Source organism: Ricinus communis, chromosome 1 (assembly GCF_019578655.1).
Source record: "Ricinus communis isolate WT05 ecotype wild-type chromosome 1, ASM1957865v1, whole genome shotgun sequence".
NCBI classification, from domain to species: domain Eukaryota; kingdom Viridiplantae; phylum Streptophyta; class Magnoliopsida; order Malpighiales; family Euphorbiaceae; genus Ricinus; species Ricinus communis.
Genome location: NC_063256.1, coordinates 29,581,430 through 29,598,663, shown reverse-complemented (window position 1 = coordinate 29,598,663; position 17,234 = coordinate 29,581,430).

Below are 17,234 nucleotides of genomic sequence, written 5' to 3'. Positions count from 1 at the left end.
CAGAAAAAATACTAAAAGTATACCTAAAAGATACTGAAAAGATATTACTTTTAATTTGTATTATTGCGAATTCAGTTTTTTAATTTATATCTTTTTTATTTTTTAAAAATTTTGTTAGAAAAAAGATACTAAAGGCAATACCTAAAAGATACTGGAAGTTTATCAATTTAACTTGTATTATTATGATTTTTTTTTCAGCATTTCGTCTAAAAAAAAAGATACTAAGAGTATACCTATAAGATATTGAAAGGATATTATTTTAGCTTATAATATTGTGAAATCAACTAAATGAGATAAATTTATTGTTGTTCCTTGGAACCAAAAAGGGGGATTGAATTGGTGACCTTAAATCGTGAAAAATATTTGAAGTATGAAAAACACAAGATTATTAAAGAATGGTTGAGAGATTTGGAAGAGAGTTAAGGTTAGAGAGATTGACATAAGGTTTATCGTGGTTCAGGAACAATCCTTCCTACATCTACTCCTCAAGATCACTCTTGAGTATTTCAATATAATCAACTTGATTACAATCTTTGGGTTTTAGTAAGCTCAACCAACAATTTGGTGTTTTCAAAAACCTCTTCCCTTAGTGAACTAATCCCTTACTAAATTTCTTGACCCCTGAGTATTAATAGTTACTCAACAACTAATTTCTCGTGCTTTTAATACCTAGGCTCACACAACAACCCTTTATTTTAGTTGAATAAAGAGATTCAACTTAATACATTATACAAAGAAAGAGTTTAAATGTAGAAAGTTGAGAAATAAATTTTCAAGAGTTTGGGCACTGATAAATTCACACACTTATGTCTAAACTCGTTACAAATAGCCCATAGCTCATTTAGTGCAAACTTTGATGATTTGGCAAAAATTACTTTTCCGCCTAAAAAGTGCCCTTGCACTTGGAAAGTACTCTCGCGCTTTCTAAAAGAGTAGTTGGGGCTCCAATGGCTCATACCACGTGGCTCTGCAGAAGTGGTTGCCTTCACGACGATCACTGTCTCAGCATTAAATGCAAAAACTGCCCCCGCACCATGTTACTGTGCTCCCGCCTGCTTTGGTCGCACTCAAAAGAGCCCTCATGCTTCTCATTGCGTAATCTACTACCACTTTAGTGCTTTTACTTCGAATTAGGCTGCCCTCGCACTTCTGATAATGAGGACTTATTGACTGCTAGGTGTCTTCAAGTTCTTAGCCTTCAATCAGAGGTTCCTTTCCACGTGGATGGTCAACTTGACCATATGAAAAGTGCCCTCGCACTTTACTGGACTTTTTACAATACTTTTTTGAAAGCTTAAGATACTCTTGCCTAATATTTGAACCCTTAAAGCATGTCATATAGATACTCAAACATAAAGTTATCAACACTCAATTTGGGTGTCAAGAGCAAAATATAGATCAATTGGCCCTTAGGTAAACATTTAATATTTTTATTTTATATCTTTTATGTTTAATCGTGAATTGAATGATATTATATATTTTTTATAGCAATTAACGTATTTTGATGACATGAATATGTATTTTAAAAAATATACTATAATTTATGAAAATACAGTTTAAAATATATAAAGATATAATTAAAATAAAATAAAGTCATTTAACGATAATATAAATATACTAAAAGAATACTAATAAAATGCAATTCTAAAGAAAACCGTATAAATAAAGTTTTATGAAAAAAATCGTTAAAAAATGCTTTTTGATTGTAAAAATAAAATTTTGCAAACCATTTCTCGTACTTCTATAAAAGAAAATCATTTTTAGTTATCTATTTGTAGGCCTTAGAGCGTATTTTGTATGGGCTCTAATCCTGGTCTTGTGTCTTTATTAGGCCTTTAGTCCTAGTTTCTAAACCCTGTAATTGTTAATGATTTTTGGCCTTTGGCCCAGGTGTGCATGGATGGGGCAAACTCTTGTAGTGTTTGAACTCAACTATACTCTCTTTGCCCTTTGAGCTTTTCAATTCTAGCAATTCTTGTTTTTTTTTTAATAGAAAAAGTCATTAATATATACTCTTAATTATTATAACATGTATAAAAGTGTAAAAAGATGGGAAACAAATAGATTTACGGAAAGAGCCTTATGATTAATATTATTAAGATTAGTTAATTTAATCTTTTGCTAAATTAACATATTTTAATAGGAAAGATAATAGATAGTAACAACATAGGAATAAAATTTGCATAGAAATAAAATTCTAAAATTAAAAATAATTAATAATACTAATTATTAATAATTAAAATTAAAAAAAATTATTATAATAATAGATAATATAAAAATTATAATCTAAGCATTTAATAAAATGAAAAATAGGAAACATAATTTATGAATTAAGTACAATTACGTCTTAACATTAGAAGATTTAACTGTGGCCTATAGTTGAGTCTATGGACCTAATGATAGAAAAACACTATACATAAATGTGACACTAACATAATTTATCTTCCACTTATAAATTAAAATTTAAAAAAAAAAGTCCTTACTTTGATATCTATTGACAAGAAATTAAAAATTATAACCCTCCAAGTATCTATGTATATATGAAAACAATGTTTTGAAGTAAAGTGTCTCTTTCCTAAATGGCATCTCTCAATTGCTTAAAGTCTTTTCTTTGCATTTTGGCATTTTTCTTCTATTTTTTTTTTCCTTTCTTGATCTTTGTATTTATATCGAACCTTTAAGTCAAAGTAAAAGAGCCCTCTTTCAAATTCCCTTCTTTAATTCTATGCTCTTTCAATTCTTTTTTTTTTTTTTCGTTTTGGAAGAAACTTCTGAATAACAAAGATACATACAATCAAACAATCATGAAATGGATATTAGGAAAGTTTCTCAAACTTCGTTTCTTCTTATTGATCTCTTTTACTCAGGAAAAGTTAGATCATGTACTATTATGCTTCTTGTGTTCTTCCATTTTTACTATTTGATTTCTTTCTCTTCCATTTTTTGGCATCTTATTATCTGTTTTTGTTAGTTTATGAGTTTCTTTATCTGTTTATTTTTCACTTTGTGACTAGGCTTCTTTTAATATAGATTTTTTTTGTTAATATTATGAAATGGGTATATTTTATATGATGTTCCTTGTTGTTAATGATTATATTAGTTTTGCTATCTAATAATGCCAATTTAGTTTCATTTTGCATCGCAATATTTGTAAACTAATAAACAATTATCAATAATTGATTATTTTGCTTACTATTCAGAACATACAGAAGTACATATGACTCATACTTGGCATGAAGTTTTGTGATTTCATTATGGTCAGATTTATTTAAACTGGTATATCGAAGGGCGAAGTTAGTTGTTACTAAACTGGCATATGAGCATTCAGATTCTCAATCACTAGGTATATAGTATATTCATTAATCACTCAAGTTCTCTTGATGCTGAAGATTTGTTGAGATGTCTAGATGGGTACTTGACTTGAATCATAGATATTGACTTACTTCTAATTGATTGTCAGCTTATTTAGAGCATCATATGTGATTAGTATTGGTTTGCTTTGGTTATTCAAACTTAGAGGCTATTAAAATTAATTAGTTCATGTTTGAGTCGTTATTAGGTGAAAGGTTATATTCCTAAGAGATTTAAGCTTAAAGTTTGATTGATGGAATGTGGTTTTAAACATATAGATTAGTACCTATTGCTAGATTTTGATAAACCAACTATTGTTGGTAAACAATATTATATTTGGAAACTTTCAATTATTTTAGTTGAAAGAAAAACAAATAGAGTTAAAGCATAAAGTTTATTGAGAAATAACCAAAATTCTAATTGTGTCTTTACTTCAATTAATTCTAGTTTTAAAGATTTTAAAGGCTACTTTCCATTAATTGAAATGTGAGATCTCAAGTAAACTTGAGCTATTGTCATTCAAGATTCTAATTTCTAGGAAAGTAATAACTTCGGTAAGAAATAAGTAATTCTTTTCATTTCTAAATGATATAATATGATGCTTACTATTGTGTGTGCTATTTTTTTTTTGATAGTATTAAGCTTCTAATGGACAAGGATCATAATCCAAGACGACAAGGGCATAGAAAAAGGTAATTGTATTGTTAGGATGGCACTTACATGTACTTATTTTTGGAGTGATAGATCCATGTTACTCACAGCCATCAAATTATTTAACTTATAAGTTGGCTTGTAGACTCAGAAATGGCTTTCTAAGAACAAACCTAATAAAGAAAGTATGCTTTATTACGACACAAACTTCACAATTAGACATGAAATCTGATAAAGACGGGGGTATGCTTTTAGTCGAACATGATGCTACTCCCTCTTGTTAGTCAACAACCTAGATAGTTGCGGAGCAAGTATAGGATATCAACAAAAATGCCTCTAGCATTAAATCACTAGAAAGACTAACTAATGAAGTTGTTAAACATGATGTTGATAATGTGGAAGTTCATGTTGCTATTGCTGATGTAGTTGCCAAAGCATCAACTTCAAATGGTAACATTCTACATGAGAAGGCTCTTAATAGTCTTGTCCAACATCTTCATGCATTATTACTTACCAAAGAATTAGAGGTTCTCAATTGATGTTGGGCTAAATATCAAGCTAAGAGATGCTGAAATTCCTCTAAAAACTTATCAAGAGAAAAAAGAAATGGAATTGGGATTATGAAGAGAGGGAGAAATTTAATAGAAGGTTTATTTTAATGTAAAAGTTATTGAAAGGATGTCGCCTTAAGTTATATGGAGAATTAGGAACTTTCTTTTATCAAGTTTGTTTCCTTTTTCCTTTTTTTTTTTGTTTTTGTGCAAGAAACTATATGGTGAGAATGAAACTATAAGTCCTAACTACTAGAAGAATTTAAAAAAGGTGAGGGAAGTAATATGGTTTTTTTAAGAGATAGACCTCTTATAAGTAAAGAATCGAGAAGGTTTGATATGTACCATTATGGTGCAAAAAAACTCAAGTCACATGAGATTGTAACATAGTTTGAGATTGGTAAGAAAGCAAATATTGGCCATGAAAAGAAACTTACTAAACAAGACAGGATTAAGTTGAGTCGGTTGTTTCAAGGTGCAATGAGTTTCTATGATTGGGAGCATGCCGATAGTTTAATTTTATTAGCAGTTGCACACCTTTAATGATGCCTTGTGCATCATGCTAGACTCCATTTAATTGTTTAGCACACAACAAGAACTTCAAGTGATCACTAGACTAATTAAGAAGACCATTTCCAATGGTGCTTTTAACTTCACTAGAGTTGCTCTTAAGACTTCATTTCTGGCTTCATATGTTTATCCTTGCTAAAGCCAAACTTGAAAATATAATAAATGTACGTTGTGCTTTGACAATGAGATTTCTTTCCTTCCATTATATTTTTCAAGTGTTGTCTACTTCATTTTTTTTTGTCTCTATATAATGTTTTTTGTTAAATTTCATCTTATTGATTACGGTTAAATTTGCACAATTATGGTCATATTTTGTTTTCAATTGTATGTTTAGGCCAAGTTTGGTTCAAACTATTTATTTTCGGCCCAAGCCTAAATAGTAATAAAGGCCCAAGATCATAAGCCTATTGTGGGCGGTAATTTCGAGCATGCCATAGGTGTTTCTAGCGACTATGGCACTGTAAGGCTTTTCAACCTAATTGGAAATATGCTAACTAATCACAAAGACTAGGAAGGAGATGGAAGTCGCCACCTGAGTAATTCTTTAGGACACTTTTACTAATTGAATGACATACTAGATTTCATAAGGAAGGTTTGCCACATCCAAAGATGGATCCAAAAGCCAACTTCTTTATTTGTGTATCTTAGTTTTTAATTTTATTATTTAATGGGCTATTCCCTATAAATGCAACATTTTATGTTTTACAAGCATCCATTACAATATGTTAGGTTCTCTTAAGTCTAGCCCATTTATTAAGCACAATCCATGTTTAATTCATTAGCCTACTTAACTATTTAATTATGTAATAGAGTTCTAGCGCAATTACAAATTATACATTTATTTTCAGCCTTTAAGTCTAAACGTACTACTTTTTTTGCTAAGACCGAGTTAAGTGATTTTGAATCTAATATGACCCAATTAATCTAATTAAATTAAAGCATGATAAACCCACCAAGTCTATTTGGATTTTAAATTTAAGCCAATTTCACCATCCTTTAACCTAATGGACTACTTTTTCATGTTAAGATCAAATTTTAACCTAAAGTCTATATGTCTAGTATTAATTAGGCAATCACATAACAAATATTTAGCATCCATTAATACAATACAAGAATTAAAGTGCAAAAAATTAAATCTAGCTATTACAACTCGCCTACAACTAATAAATTGAAAGAAAAACACTTAAAACTAAGTTATAGTGTACAAAATAGGCCAAAATACATAAGAATATGAAATTAGGACAAATAATGATGCAGAGCCGACCGACTGAGGTCATAAAGCCGATCGGCTCTAAGGCTTTTCTTTAGCTAGTTTTGCAATTCTCTTGAAGTTCTCACACCTGGAGCCAATTTTACATGCACAGAAGGTAAAGAAGCGATTAGAAACACAAAAAAAATGATACGAAAGCATAAAAAGTAAATTAAATAGACTAAAAACATGGAAAATAATATAAACACTGAAAAAGAAGAAATTGACAAGAAGTTAGAACATCTTGCATGATAGATTCTAGATTTAAATATATAGCCCAGAACTCTTAAATTATTACACAATTATTCATAAAAGAAACACAAATCATATAACCCTAATGCTTCTAATCATTAGATGAAAATCCACCACATGCATATTATTAAATTCAAATTGTAGGACATCATATTATCATATTTAAAATATAATAAAATTAGAGACATGTTAATTCATTAGAAATCCTAATTTAGTCATGCAAATCATTTGAATCATTCAAAGATCAACTTCGACATGTTTCTAGAATCATAAGTTAACATTAAAAGAAACCAGTAAGGGAAAGATTGGTTGATGATGCTGGATGTGAGGGAACCCTCAAGTTGTCACTATAGGTTACTGATCTGCGAGTCTCTGGAGACGATGAGGTGGTTAAATTGAAGAGTAGATGAGAATCAACTGTTGTCTAGGATTTGGAAAAGCTTATTTCGTTTAATAAAAATCTTTTCTAATATGAGTTCTTTCTTAGTGAACTATGACTAAAGTTACCATAAAAAATCTCTCCCTTTGAGAACATAGGTTTTTTAATTTTTTTTGCTAACAACTGATATTTGCTAAAAGTTAATGAGAATTCGTAACCCTAGAATTAGGTTATAACAATGTATATATAGAGCTAGAGTTTTATAGGAAACTCTAAAGGAATAGATAGACTCAAATCGATTGTTAAATTCAAAAGAAAAGGATTTTCTTTATAAGTTATTAATATCCAATAAATTAATTAAATATTAATAATATCTATCAATTATGGTTAAATACCTTTTAGAATCTTCTTTTTACTAATTTTTGGTAATTTAAAGTCAAAATAAGCTCAAAATGGCATCAGATTTTGAAATTTAGCCGATCGGCAATGTGTAGACCTGGTCGGCTCTTTATAGAGCCAATTCGGTCATATATAGAGCCGATTGGCTCTAAAGAACAAAAAGGTTGGAAAACATTTATGCTTTAGTCCTTGAACTTGCAAAAACTATCGTTTCACCCTTTAAAGTTAATTTTTCTGACAATTGCGTCCAAATTGATTCTGAGAAAGTAATTTTAAGTGTAATTATTTTCAACCTTTACTTGGATTCGCTCGTTCTTAATCTCCAAAGACTTGAGAAAGGCAGTAACTTTAATCATAGAATTTTTCTTAATTCTCTTGATATTTAGATACGAAAAATGGATGCTTACAACTATCCCGATTTGTCCAAATTTAAAAGCACTCATGTGATTAAATAAATTGAGGCAAATCATAATATCAAGGATACGGTATATTGATATATTGATGAGCTATAGAAGCCACGCCTCATAAGCTCAAACTAATGCATAAATTTTGATTTGATATAGGGACTATGCCCACTTGAGTTTCAAGGACTACGCCTGTTTTAATTCTTGAGAACTTTGCCTGCTTTTGAATTTTGAGGATTTCACCTGCTTTAATTTTAAGGACTTTCACCACCGATCTCTCGCCAAAATAATCTTGGAATTGTTAAAGGGGAGGAAATCCCTATTTTGGCAAAATTGGATACTCATCGGATGTTTTTGGCTGTTAGGGAGGTATTTTTCTTGCATTAAATCTTATTTCTTATGATTTAAATACTAGATACATGTGTTATTTACTCAAAATAATGAAAAATTGCAAACAAGTTTAAAAAATTTCATGCCCCAACCCACATAGCGATCAACTCTATGCAGTGCCAATTCAGCTTTGTGCTGAGCCAATTAGATTTACACAGCCCAAATTTATTGTGAATAGGCCTGTAATTGATTTTTAGGGTGTTTTGATGAAGAGTAACAATAAAAGAACAACATACTTACTTATTTTGAGTCTTCGTGTGTGTGCATTGTGTCTTTATACTTGTTTTTATGCTTTTTAGATCGACACTGTCTCGATTAGGTTTGCTGGAAACTCTTATGGTCCTCGTGAATGGTTCAATGAGCTACTGGGCTCAGTCTAGGTTCAGATTGGAGATATCGAGTTCCACTAGTTTATCACTACTTTGCCATCCGTCACTAGGAGGACAGATCATAATTCGGTTCTACGCATTACTGGAGAGGTGAATGGACACCACTCATACTTTCTATACCCCGGTGGGTGAGCTGACTTTATCTTCCCTTTTATTTCATTGCTATCACGAGGATCGACTTTATAAGTACCCCTATACCCTTTGATGATGTTGTTCATGTTCAGCGGTCCAATGTTCGGGACCACTACATCATTGACTTGCTAGGGTTCTACCGATGGGCAAGAATACTCACTGTTTGGCTTATCGGAGCATCCCTCTCCATTATAGAGGATTTGTGCCTAGGACTATTTGAGAGATTGGCCAGATGGTCCAAGTCTTTATGGTTTATCTTTCTAGGACCACTTTATTTTACGATTCGAGGAACTCACTGAACCTTCATTACTTGGCTCCACTGAAGGATTTAGATAAGGTATCCTCCTTCAACTAGGGGTCCGCAGGTCTCGCATATCTGTACCAACAAATGGACATTACAATTCGCAGGAGCAAGAGGCTCTGCAGCTTTTGGCACGACATGCATGTAAATTCTCATTTATTCTTTTTCCTCATTTCAGCTTTCTTATATTTGCATGTGAGCTTAAAACTTTTTGATTGTAGGTCTAGGCTTTAGAGATCATACTACTTGCAAGCTCTCAGCCTATCAGCATATCTTATTCTTTTCCTTGCCTAAGCCGATGAGGCTCGAGTTGGAGCACCCTGTTGGAGTGGGTGCAGGTCGATGTGCATCGCATGTGGATCAACTCTTTGACCTGGGATAAAGTAAAAGAAAACTCATTAGTCGTACTTGTATTTTACAAGTTTTTAGTTACTTACCTTTGTAATTTGAGCGCCATTACTAGGATCCCTATATGCTCTTCGCCGCGTACCTTGAGCATAGGAGGGTCCTTTTAACGGGCCCCACTTTTGGTACTTAGGTGAGAGGATTTACGGCTGGGAGAGAGGGCCTAGCAGGCACTGAGTTCCTTTGTCTCCCCTTTTTTCCATGTTCTAGACGGCTGATCTTGTTGTCGAGGAGCTGACATTGAGTCTAGAAGGATATGATGACCCTGAAGATCTCACCATCCAGTCTCGATGGATAGAATATACCTCATTTATTTCTGTCAGCACCCATTTTTCAAATTTAGATATTGAAGGAATTACAGAAAATCCGATGATAAGAGTTATTACCTTTCTCGAGTCTTGGGAGATTGAGGACAGGTGAATCCAAGTTAAGGTTGAGAATATTTGGACCAAAATCACTTTTTTAGAATCAATATAGACCAATTGGTAAGAAAAATTAAGTTTGAAGGGTAAAATGACTATTTTACAAGTTCATGGACTAAATTGTCAAAATTCTTAAAAAAATTTTGCCCTAAAGCCAATTGGCTATGCGTATAGCCGAATCGACCGTACATAGAGCTAGTCAGCTAAGCATAGAGCCGAATCGACTCTGTGTAGAGCTAGTCGGCTCGATTCGGCTCTACACAGTGTCGATTGGCTATTTTCTGAAATCCGATACCCTTTTACGTATATTTTTTAGCTAAAATGCCAAAATTGGTAAAAAATAAGTTTCTAGAAGATATTAGTGATAATTATTGGGATCTTAAAATATATTTAGTGATAATTATTTAAATTTGAAAGATTTTAATTTATTTTATTGGATATTAATCTTAAAGGATTTAATTATCTGATAAAAAGAGAAGATAATTATTTCTTTTTAATTTAAATAATTAAATAATTATATATTTCTCTAGGATTTCCTGAAACCCTACTGCTATAAATAGAATGATACATCCTAGGTCTAGGGTTAGCTACATTCATTAAGCAACAAACTACTAGACCTCCATTAATTTACATACATTTATTAAAAGTATAGGCTTTAGGAAATAAAGAGAGGAAGTCACTATGAAAGAGCTTTATATTTGAAAACTCTACTTTAAATTATATAAAATTTTCAAAATCCAAGCATCATTTGATTCTCAACAAATCTCTGATTTCACCACCTTATCATCTCTATAGACTCGAAGATCAGCATTCTACGGTGATAACCTGAGGGTTCTCCAAATGCAGCATCATCATCATCTCCATCTCCTTAAAACTAGTTCTTTTACTTTTTGTTTTAGAGACATGATTAAGATAATTTTCTTTAATGATTTTATATGATTCACATGATTTTCATGATTAGATTTAGATTTTTATGAATCAACATATTTTTTCATTATGTTGGATATAACATTTGACAATTTCATTATGCTAGAAATTGAATATGATAATATGCAATACAATGGATTTTGTATCTGATGGGTTAAATGATTAGATTAACATGCTAGATTCATGTTTTCATTTGATCATATCAATTTCCTAGGATTGCATGCTCAAATCTAGAATCTGCCATGTAAAGTTTTTTATCTTATGTAAGTTCATTATTTTGCATATTTACACCATTCTTTCGGCTTAGTTTAATTTTTTTATCGGCCTTATTTTTTTGAATTTTAATCATGCTTTTATCTCTTATGCATATTAAATCGGCTTTTAGGCTAGGGAGGATTGAGAAAATTGCAAAACCGACCTTAATCAAGCCCTAGAATCAATTAGCTTTGTGATGTCACCAATTAGTTGTGCGGTAAGCAAAATGGGCTATGTGATGTCATCAATCAGCTGTTCGTTCCAAATAGCCCTAATTCACAGATTTTCCAGCCTTTTTACTTATTTCTCCCAATTTTGACATATTTTAGTCATTTTTTAAAGTTTATTAGTTGTTGGAAGGATTATAATAGTTAGATTTATTACTTTCTTTATTTTGCTTTATTTTGATAATGGCAAATAACTGTTATATGATTATTAACTAAAATTGGACATCTAGACTTAGGCCCTAAAACTTAGACTTTGGCATGCAATTTATAGTCCATTAGGTTAACATATTGGTAAGTTTGGGCTTAAATTAAAATTCAACTAAACTTAGTGGGCTTTGCCATGTTTAGTTAATTAATCAACTCACTTAGAATAAGATTACTGAATCAGGTCTTGGCATATAAGATGTAGCCCATTTAGGTTAAAAGAACTTGATAATTAAAGTATAATTTATAATTAGGCTAGACTAGGTGGGCCTTTATATATAATTGGATAGATAATTAGGTTAATTATTGGATTGGGGATTGGGCTTAAAATGGGCTAGACCTAAGTGGACCTCACATGTTGTAGTACTTTATTATAAATATTATACTTGTTGTGTTTATAGGGAATAGCCTATTAAGCAATAAAATTAAAGATAAAGATACACAAATAAGAAAGATGGTTTTAAAATCCATCTCTAGATGTGGCAAAGCTTCCTTATGGAATCAAAAAGCCACTCAATTAATAAAAGTGTCCCGGTGATTACCTAGGTGGCCACTCCAAAATCTCTGCACTAGTCTCTATAGTTAGCGTGTTCCATTAAGATTGCAAAGTCTTGCAGTGTCGCAATCACTAAAGACACTTGGTTGCACGTCGTCACTCAACTCTTTGATTTTTCTCTCTTTCTTTCACCCTTCCATTTATCCGCATAATTTTTATTTTGATTTACAACTCCTAATATTCTGGTGTCCTAGGCGTAGAGGAACCACACCAATCCATCCCGAACTTGGTGGTTAAACTCTACTGCTCAATCTTCCTTAATTTCTAGGAATTAGTCATTTCAACAGTCTTTAATGGTTATATGGGTATCCAAAGTACGAACGAGATGGATGTGTGTTGTCCCAACCATTCTTCTTAGTCCCAATCCCAATAAAGAAAAGGGATAATTTCTAGAAATCGTGCCCTTGGATGACAGCAGTGTGGCTCAGGTTCTTTCCCGACTACCTTATTGAGTTTTATATTTTCTTTTCCTTGCTCAGTTGTTTGTTTAATTTTTTTGCTATAGTTCACTTGTCGTGCACCTTCGGTTCTTGAACCGACAGAGGGGCGGTCCTCCACAGGTGCTGCATCAGAGGCACCTCCTACATCGGTGTTGGACGTGATCTCAGGGAGTGTCCTTTTTCTCCCAAATCCAATGGTATCCCACTAGAGCCCTTACGGTGCCATAGAGCATCAGCTTGCCATGGAGCACTGCCTTCCTCTAGAGTTTACTCCGAGTACTTACACACATGTGAGTTATACTCTTTTGATATTTTGCATCTTCTCCTTTTTCTTGAAATGTTAGTAATACAAATATTCATACAGGTTCAAAAAGATCAGCTCAAGTACATACACCAGCTCGTCGGAGCTTCAAGTAGGCATTTCTTCGTTCTTGGCGAGGATTGGCAGGTAAGAACCAAAAAAATAAATAAATTATAAAATGCAAGATGTATGCATGTATGCATGTATAAAATACAACAACTAAATCCTTTAGGTTTTCTTCAGAGGGACCATAAGTGCATGCAAGTGCAGGTAGATACCGCCAACCCTAGATCGAGGCCCAACACATAGTCAACACTTTAACACTTCAGCTATCCACTCTACGAACTTAGGGGATGGACACTAGCTCAGATGACGGGATGTCAGATTCAAGAGAGAGCCATGATTTTTTATTTTAGTTGCCCCTTATTGTATTTTTCCTTTTTTGCTACTTTTTGTACAATTTCAGATTTTCTTTTTTTTATTTACCGCTCTGGAGAAAGACACATTAGTCGGAAATCTTCTTCTAAAGATGGACATGAAAAAGGAGTAAGATGAATGTTAAACTGTAAGAGTGAGAAAGGCTATTCCTTTAGAAGTGGCATTGCCCATCTTCTCGACTCTTTTGAATTCCCTCTAGTCTGGCCAGGATCCTTTTTTTCCTGAGATGTATGTTACCGAATACATGTTTATTCCATTCGGATACTTTAGCTGTAAGATGTCCTATAATCACCACGATAAGGCTGGTCCCTCAACTTTTGAGATATAAAATTTCACGTTTTGATGTCTAAATCCATGCTTGACATTAGTTTCTTCTCAATTATCATATATTTTGGACTTGCACATAAATAAATCTTGAGAAATGCTCAAGAATTCCTGAAAAGCTCGAAAACCAAGCGATGACATCCTACTACCGATTCAGGTGTATGCTAAGCCAATTCTACTCTAGCAAAGCCGATCGACTGTGTACTCAGCTGATTCAGCTCTGAAATTGTAGAGTCCAAATAAAACACTGATATTTTTGGCCTTTAAATATGTTTGCACACCTCATACTTCCGTATACGTGATTCATACCTTAAAATTAAAAAACCATGACTCAAAAAAATGCCAAAACCCTTCAAAGTCTTATCAGAACCCTAACTGGTGATGAGTAGATTAAACTTGCAACATTCCACCTTTCCTCCTTCAATGTCATGCAATATGCTAAACTTGGTTATGAGTTTCTTCACTTTGCCGTCAACTTATAGTGCCCAAGGGACCATGTTTTTTTTATTTAATGGGCAAAAGTTATGTCCTATGGTTGAAGAGTTCTCTGCCATTTTTAAGGGTCCCATGGATTCTACTCATCTGATAACTTTGCTAAGGCTTGATGATCCTTTTCCTAGAAAATTGGTGGAGTTATTCAATATGCCCCTACTGAGGTTACAACTTGTAAATGAGGATTTAAGTTGAGAAAGAAAATAACTTTTTTTTTATGAATATAAAGAACATAAAGAAAAAGACTACAACCTTTGAAGAGTAGAATTCAATTCTTGATTATTGATGATGTCTGTTAGAGAATCAAATAGCGATTCACAATTGCAAATCCTCTAGATTATCTCACACAGCCAATCTCAAGCAAAGCTATCCAATCCTTGAAGATGAAGAACTCCTTCTCCTCTTTCAAGTTTCCTAATATGATAACCTTGTTATAATAGTAAGTATGTCAAATTATTTCTCTGATAATAGGAGTAAGAAACTCTCTTTTATAGTGTTAAGGATTAATAATCCTTAACACAGTTGTACAAATACATGTTATTATAAAAAATCTTTTGTGATGACATGTGTCAAGCAGTATTAATATATGTCAAAATAAAACTCTTTTGTTATGACTTTTTTCAAACTCTATTGACACATGTCATCATAAAACTCTTTTGTGATGACATATGTCAAGTTATACTCACACCGCGTGTCAAGCTACTTTCTTAATGCATGTCATCATAAAACCTTCTTGGTGATGACCCATGCCAAGCTGCTTTCCTGACATATGTTATCATAAAACCCTTTTTGTGATGACACGTGTCCAGATACTTTCTCTACACATGTCATCATAAACCTTTTTATGATGACATGTGTCAAGCTACTTTCTTAACACATATCATTATAAAACTCTTTTGTGATAACACATGTCAAGCTTCTGTACTAACACATATCATTATAAACTCTTTTGTGATGACATGTGTCAAGCTCCTTCAATATATAACACTTATTGTACATTATCATTAGTTAGACATTTATAGACTTCAACTGTGGAAGATGCTAGTGTTCCTATTCGAGGTACAAGTGAAGTCTATCATCGTGCTTGAGTTGATCTTAATGTGTGTGACTTTCTAGGTTCATTATTAATTGGCAATGAGAATTTAATATTAAACTCTTTAATATTAATTAAAACACTTAAATCAACTAAGGGAACAATTAATCAAATGTCCCTTAATCATTTTCATAAATTATAAGTGACGTCTAGCAACATATTATTATTACCTAATTAATAATAAAGGTATTGATTATCCATGAACCCTTTATTTATGATTACAATGTAATTAAATCCTTCCATTGAATCAAGTGAGGATCATGGAATAGTTAAATCCACCAATTTGATTTTATGACCAAAATCTAGGGTACATCTAGGCTAAATATGATAAATGCGAAAATCCTTTTTATATTAATTATCATTACCTCGGTCAAGGATTTCCTAGTCAAGATGTTATCGGATCGCATAGGATATTTTCCTTGTTTACTCAAAGCAATGAATTCCTTGTTATGAACACCTACCTCCATGCATATGCAACTGGAGCCATTATCTGTAAGTACCCATTCTAGTTATGAATGGATACCTGAAGTATAAGCAAATTCCAATTACATATTCATGAGACAACTCTGTCACCTCAGGTTTGAGGATTAGTTACACCATCATAACTTAATAATGAATCAGTGACTTAAGTAAATCATCCATGTGATTCATTATTTCTTCAAGTCATGTTTAATCCACTTGCCTCACAAATGATCCATAATGATTAACATAGTAACTCATACTAAATGACATGAGACTCACCATCTTATATATATTAATATCTTATACTAATCATAGGGTTAAACACATTATGTTGGCCTTCTAGAATAAAGATGTCCAATATTTAGTCATACGACCAAGAACTATTTTATAATATTTATTCTAAAGATCATCCGTCACTAATATTCTTAACTCTTGAGAATGGAGTCTTTTATAAAAAAGAAAAAAGGGTTAGCACACACAATAATATAAAATTCATCCTTCCAACCTTATTACTCCCGCACATGGTTAATGATGAGTCTTCTTTCCTAAGATTTTGAGTTTGGACTTTCTATCAACAGGGGATTAGTAAACTGACGCGAATGCTATAATTCTCAAAGCAGATTTAAAAACAAACAAGGAGATTTTTTCCAGTATAACTATAAAAGCCTGTATATTTTGGTCCTAGGGCCTAATTCCATATTCTTGGGCCCAGGACTTTAACACTTGGGCTTTAGAAACTTACTTATAAGAAAAAACATTTCATACAACAAGTAACAGGGTTCCTAAGGGAGATTACTACTGTTATTATCATGAGTGATGGATGCTAAACACGACTAGCAATCTATAGGCAAGTGCACCTATCAAATGTAATCTAGCTATGGCAAGTATCAATATTGTATCCCATAGGAACTGAGAAACTACTGCTACTACGTTATTCCTATTATCTAACCGATCAAAAGGTAGTGAAACTTATTAACTAAAGATGATCGATAATGCAATTGAAAGCTAACTTTTAACAAAGAGAATAAGAGTTGAAGAAAGACAATAAGATGAGTTAACCCAATTGGGGAACACTTAGCTAGCTGGCTTACAAACAACAAATTATGAATTGATTGATTAAGAATTGTGATCTGTGGATAATTTCTTGAATGAATTGGCCTCTCTCTCAAGTTAACCAATTCCTAATCCTAAAGATCTAAAGCTGGAATCTCTTCCTAACAATTGATTTTAGAATAGCATTAATATCTAAATTATCGCTAATAAGAGTGTCTAATTCTTACTCTAGTAAGCTATTACACTTATCTCGAGGATGCAAATCATCTAATCACATAAGTAGTTGTCCAAACTCAATTTCTCAATTACTAAGGAGTTCACAAATTGATTCAACAGTAAAAAAGAAACAATAAATTTATTATACTTGAATGAAAACTACAATCTTAAATCAGTAATTCAATCATTTAAGCACAAAGGAAGCCTAACATGTATCACCCCCAAATAGGTTTGGTAGAATTAATTACACATGTTCATGATTAAACTAAAACATGAATTGAATACAAAGTAGACAAGAATCGAAAAGAACATTAACACCCTTTTCTCAAATGGTGAGATGCTATCCTCTCTTAAATAACTCTGTTTTAACACTCTACAGCTCAGGTCTCTTTCTTCTTTCC